The sequence below is a fragment of the Anastrepha ludens genome, chromosome 3 (assembly GCF_028408465.1).
Source record: "Anastrepha ludens isolate Willacy chromosome 3, idAnaLude1.1, whole genome shotgun sequence".
NCBI classification, from domain to species: Eukaryota; Metazoa; Arthropoda; class Insecta; order Diptera; family Tephritidae; genus Anastrepha; species Anastrepha ludens.
Genome location: NC_071499.1, coordinates 85,428,155 through 85,434,752, shown reverse-complemented (window position 1 = coordinate 85,434,752; position 6,598 = coordinate 85,428,155).

The window sequence follows — 6,598 nt, the reverse complement described above, 5'->3', positions numbered from 1 at the left end:
TCCCAATAAATTCGCTATAGCCGCACACCCCTTCTTCAAGTCGAGAAAATAATAAACATACACAATTGAATTTATGAGCTGAACACTTATTTTACGAAATTTTAAGAGCTTTTAATAAATAGTTTTTTTGATGTGCTTAGCAACAATGCTGTGCAAAAATGTAGAGTATGTTTTACTTAAAGTAATATATGCAGATGTTAACAAAAAAATTGTAAATTCGGAAAAATTCGATTTTTTCTAAATATTCAGTTTTATAACCCCTCTGGCAGATTATTTCAGAGCATCTGTCGGGTAGTATTTGTGTATTTAGATAAGAAGCGAATACTTTTCTGGTATAGTATATAAGTATATTATACCACTACTACTACTACTCGACCATCGTAGCCGAATGGGTTGTTGCGTGTATACCACTCGAAAGTGCACAGCTTCGAAACTCCAGGCACGCAACATCAAATTATAGGAAATGAAAGAAAAATCGAATATTGGTTGCTTCTCGGCAGGCAATGGCAAACCTCCGGGTATAGTCAAAGAGCTGGTAAGCATTTTTGAGCAGGTATTTGAGGCAAAATGAAAATCATCTAGAATATTTTTTTCGTCTTGTCTAAATACAGAAACGCAGACCTGGCTAAGGGGTGGCGGGGCTAAATCAAACCTTAACCCTTTCGGTCCGAACGGTAGTGGTAGGTTTTTTTGCGATTTTTCGTGGTTTCTTCAAAGTTTACTGAAAATATATTTATTTATTGTGCTAGTGCTCTATTATTACATTGAGGTAAGTAAGTAAAAGTTTTTGTGTTGTATAAAAATTAATGGCATTTTTATCCTGGTGGGACGTATGTGTCCCATCAGTATTCTTGTTTGCTCCTTACCATAAGTAAAAACCAATTTTTTATACTGTATTGCTTGCTCATTGTTTTCTTCTTTTCACTTTACTGAAACTAAATATATGTTGAATTCATAATAAAACAAACTTTTATATAAAACGATATTGGATCATAAAATACTAAACGGGACAAATGCGTCCATAAAAATACTGAGTAGACATATATGTCCCAGCCCCTACCACCGCCCCTTTCTAACCGAATACAATTTTGATGGGACAAAAGACTTTTATTTCACCCATTGCAACTATTAAACATATAAAATAATTTGTATTTCTGTTAGCGGCTTTCCGTACCGAAAGGGTTAAATTAAAAAAAAATAAATAAATTTTGTATGCAAAAATATTTTTAAGGCACTTTGAAAATTTAATATGTTAAAATTGAATGTTTGAAAAATAAAAAAAAATAAGCCAGATTATTTGGTTGGGTCGAACCTTTGCCAGCTGATTGGAAAATAACTTTTTAAAAAGTGAAAAAATGTTTTTGAGGCACGTTGAAATTTTTACCACATATTATTTATAATTTAAAAAAAATACTGCCAAAAAGACAGAATGTTCTGATGTGACTTTCTACCTGCCAGGCATTCGACAATATTTTCGTGAGTGCGAGTGAACAGCGCTATGCGTAGACTTAAGTGTGAGTGAGATCGTATATCGGCTGCTCTCTGCGTCGAATAATACTGCAATTTGATTGGCTCTAGCGAGATCACGTGATTTAAAGTTCCCGTGCTGTTGTCAAATTATAATTTTTGAGTAAATTTGTTTCATGCTGTTTTCCACATATTTGTTTAACAAGTATTATTTATAAACATCGAAATGGATTGTGAAAAATTAGTGTGCGCGATTTGTGGCAAAAGCAATTATAAAGTTATCCTTTTTAATGAAAATACCTTAAAAAAATGCCATGAAATGCAAAGTATTCTAGATGATTTTCATTGTGCCTCAAATACATGCTCTAAAATGCTTACCAGCTCTTCTACTAGTATATTTCTGTCAAGAAAAAGCTGCTCATAAAAATCATCTGCCATTTAGAAGCGGCGTAAAACTCTAGGTAACTCCACTTGTAGAACAACAACACACACAATACAGATAGGAGGAGGAGGAACTCAGCCAAACACCCAAAACGGACTTAAACTCCAATCATATATATGTATTGTATATAATATTTTAGTTTAATTCATTTTATTTTATACTATTTTAAATTATCGCGGCGCTGGCATCGGAAGTCTTCGGCTAAAATATATATTTAGTTTATATTATTCAAAGGGTTGGGCCGCCATTGTGGTGGGAAAAATGAGCATATTTTGGAAACGTTTGTCAGCAGAACAGGGAAATACATTAAAAACGTAATTTTTATTGTTCATATTGAAAGCAATTTAAAAAAATGGCGGTAACTCGAAGAAGCCGGTTTTTAGGGTGCCTGGTGGCACCAACTGGTAATATTAATTTACGGAGAATGAAATATTTTTGGTGAACTGTTGGAAATGGTGATTAAAAAAACAACCTCAATATTCCAAAACAAAAAACAAAAGTCGTCTGAAAATTATTTATAGACTTTTTTGTGTTACGCAAACCCTACATGTTTCTTGTTCTATCGATTTTTGTAAAATGGTGATTTTGAAAACAAATTTCAAACTTAAAAACAAATTGAAAATTGATAAATTAATTGTTTTGAAATTTTTTTGTTTTGTTTTGTGAACTGCTATACGAGCTTAACATTTTTCTTGTTACTAATAAATAAAAAATAAATAATTGGCGCGTACACTTCTGTTAGGTGTTTGGCCGAGCTCCTCCTCCTATTTGTGGTGTGCTTCTTGATGTTGTTCCACAAATGGAGGGACCTACAGTTTCAAGCCGACTCCGAACGGCAGATATTTTTATGAGGAGCCTTTTCATGGCAGAAATACACTCGGAGGTTTGCCATTGCCTGCTTTAAAAAAGTTTCAAACTTAAGAAAAGTTCAATATTCCAAAAAGAACTTCCTGAAGAAGTTTCGAAGTCTCTTCTAAAAACATAAAACCGTCTGAAAATTGTTTTTAAAGTTTTTTTTTTTGTGAACTGCTATACAGCCCCACATTGTTTTGCCTACAACGATTTTTGAAAATTGGTACTTTAAAAAAATTTTTAACTTAAAAAAAGTTCAATATTCCGAAAAACTCATCCGAAAATTATACAAATCTTGTTTTTTTTTGCGAACTTCTATAAAGCACAACATTTTTCTTGTTATAACGCTTTTTGAACAACGTTAAAAAAAAATTTCAAACTTAAAAAAAGTTCAATCGTCTAAAAAAACACAGATTCGTCTGAAAATTGTTTTTAAATTTTTATTCTTTTTGTGAACTGCTTCCACTTAAACTTAGAAGTTTAAACAAAACATCGGGCGAAAATTGTTTGTGAAAAATTAATATATTGTATCGAAAAAACTCGACTACACTTCCATGCCATTAATTAATTATTCATAATTACTTTTGAAAATATAGGGAAAATTTCAGCCCGTCGGCCAAAATTAGTTCGATTTTTATGGCTTGCCGTTTTCAAAAATGTACTTAGTTTCATGAAAAACTTAAACACAATTTTCGGTAGGGTATGAATTAGACTGAGACGAGCTACGCCAAAATTCCAAATATGTAGATGTATTAAGATGTTCTTCTCGCTGTAATCTTTTGAGCACGTGAATTTGAATGCGGTATTGAATTTTGTAAGCAAAAAAATATACAATATATATTTTAGAATATTCGTGGATTTTCTAGGTGACTAAAATGCATAAAATCTTTTGTCGAATCCACTCAATATTTACAACAAGACAGTACCAAAACTGTGCAGATTCTCGAAGAATGCATGCAGAAGGGATGAATTATTGAATGAGAATTGCTTCATTCTTATCTCTGCAGCTCAAATTGAAATCACAATGCGCGGCTCCAAATCTCACAGTCATACGAATGACTAATGGTCTAATACCTGCTGGTATTTCCTTAAGGAGCGGAAAATTCGTTTTTCATAAGCCTCATTAATATTTAGTTCTTCGTTTATCGAGCGCTGGCCATAGTGATTGTGATAACAAGCTTGTTTACCCGCCGTAAACTCTAATTATATTATAGTTTTTTCCACGCTCTATGAATACAAAAACCCCGAATAAATTTGAATTTGTAATTCGATCGAGGAAGTCGCTAGTTTTACCTTTTTTTTTTGTCTTCTTATTTATGCAGATACTCAATTCGAAATCTTATCTAAGTAGATATTCGTATTAAAGGGTAAAAATTTTTGATTATCGTGACCAAGGCGAAGTCCAATCATTAACGTATATTTTGCGGTGGTTATAAATTTCCTTTAGTGACCACTTATGTGCAAATTATTTCTCGAGCTCGATTATATTATTAGCCCTGAAAAGGTGGCAAAAAAATTTTGTTCTATGGTGTGTCCCTCTATACTCGTATATATATATAATCGTATGTACATATATATTCTTGTATATACGCAATTGACGCGTGCATCCTTTGTTGAATATTTGACAGTTGTCCTAAAACAATGTGCGTCTTAACGATATTTAGAGTTTAACAAATTGTATAACATTTACGCGAGTGTGTAAATTGTATAACAAATATAAATGTGTATAAATATGAAATATTTTAAAGCCATATCCTACAGAAGTGATATACCATAAGGTAGTGTTATTGGCTTTCGTTGCAATTCTCTCCATCTTGCTAAATGGGCGCTAATATTATATTATACTTTCTTTTAAGCTTGGCCGCCTCATTTCCACTGATTGTTATATGAAGTTAAATATATTATTGTATCATTCCCTTTAAGAATTAACCGAATTTGGTTGGCTTAACAAAAAATGTTATGTTAATAGCGATAGGAGTATTAGAAATGTAAATATTTTTTAAAAGTTGCTTTCAGGCGCTGACAACACCGGAACTATACCTACAAATGAAAGAGGCAGCATTAACTCAAATTTATTTCGGGGAATTTTAGTACAAAATTCAGTTTTTTTATAATATCTAAATACTGGAAACGCAAATAAAAAATATACATATGACTTTACGTAATTAGCATATATACTTATATATATGTATTAGGCCGGGTCGATTTGTGGGGAGGCAAAAAAATCGCCCATTGCTCTGTAAAAATCATATTCTAGGGTCAAAATAAGAAACTTTGCCGAGGGAACCATACCTCTAAAACGAATTCTGATGTCCCACAATTTGGGTCGAGCTTTTTAGTTTCTTTTCTTTAACTCACTTAAATTAATTTTTTCATTTACATACCTATGTTCTGACTAAATAAATTTCTTAAGAAAAAAAATAGCTACTATTATAAATAAATAATAAATATTATTATAAATAAATCAAAATAAAGAAAAAACATAGCCATTTAGCTGACTTTTTCTTGTAAAGGCCAAAAATAGTGATATTTTGAAATTGGGAATTCGTTTTAGAGGTATGGTTCCTTCGGCAAAGTTTCTTATTTTGATCCCTAGAATACGATTTTCACAAAGCAATGAGCGAATTTTAAATCGACCCGCCCTAATATGTATATACATTTAACTGGCGTTTACGCCTTTTTGCCTGTTTGGCCGAGCTTATCCTCCCATTTGTGGTGTGCGTCTTGATGGTGTAGGTTTCCACCTACAGTTTTAAGCCGACTCCGAACAGCAAATTTTTGAAGTGAAACTTCTTTAGGCGCGTCGGGGGCCCCAAGGCAGATTGAAAATAGGCGAGTGAAACGGTAAGTTCGGAGCGTTACCGAAATCCGTCAAATGGGCGGGGCCAAGGAGCAGCTGCTCCTTCCCACTCTCACCTATTCTGAAATGTATATAGCACACAACTAAGCATTGAAGTAGACTGGCGACATGCAGGCAACCGACAATCGACAACCGACAACGGGTATTATAGATAGCCATAGCCCGTGCAAATGAGTGCTGTGTGTGAGTATCAGATAAAGCGCCGATTGAATGTGTGTAAGCGGGAAAGCAATAAGAAACTGATGTGAAGTAAATAGATGGTAGGTATGGAGGAGACGAAGCGATACAATGAGTGCGTTTGCCAAACGAGTGACGATAGTTGAAGTAGAAGGTTGTAAAATGACATTTCAACCGTTTCGGTGATCAAAGCAAATTGATTAACGCGCCAAAAGTAGGCAAAAAATACGATTGGAAGTGCAAAGAAATGTCAGCGTCAAGTGCAACACTGCACCCAAGTGTCAAAATTGAAGCTAATAAGGACAAAAATAAATAGTACAAATTTATGTAGAGTGATATAGAAAAAAAAATATGAAAACCTGAATTTAACACGAGAGAGGGGGGAGAGATCTAAACCGGGGCTCCCATGCTTGGAACAACCAACTTAGAAGTTTCACTTCTACCGTGCGTGAGTCTGACAGACCCTAGTTTTTTTTATTTTTATGAGGAGCTTTTTCATGGCAGGAATACACTCGGAGGTTTGCCATTGCCTGCCGAGGAGCGACCTCTTTTTGAAAAAAATGTAATTTTGCTTTTCATTTTCATGCACGGGGATTCGAATCTACGCGCTTCCGAATGGTAATCACGCACCAAGCCATTTGACTACAGCGACTGTCACGTACGTATAATTTAACCATAAAAATACAGATGGCCACCAACTGTTTGAGTTGACTCTATGGTAATCTGATAAATTCGCATGTTTTTTCTCAAATTCCACAGTGCTTTTAGCTACTGTTAATTGCACATTGGTATTTGGTTAG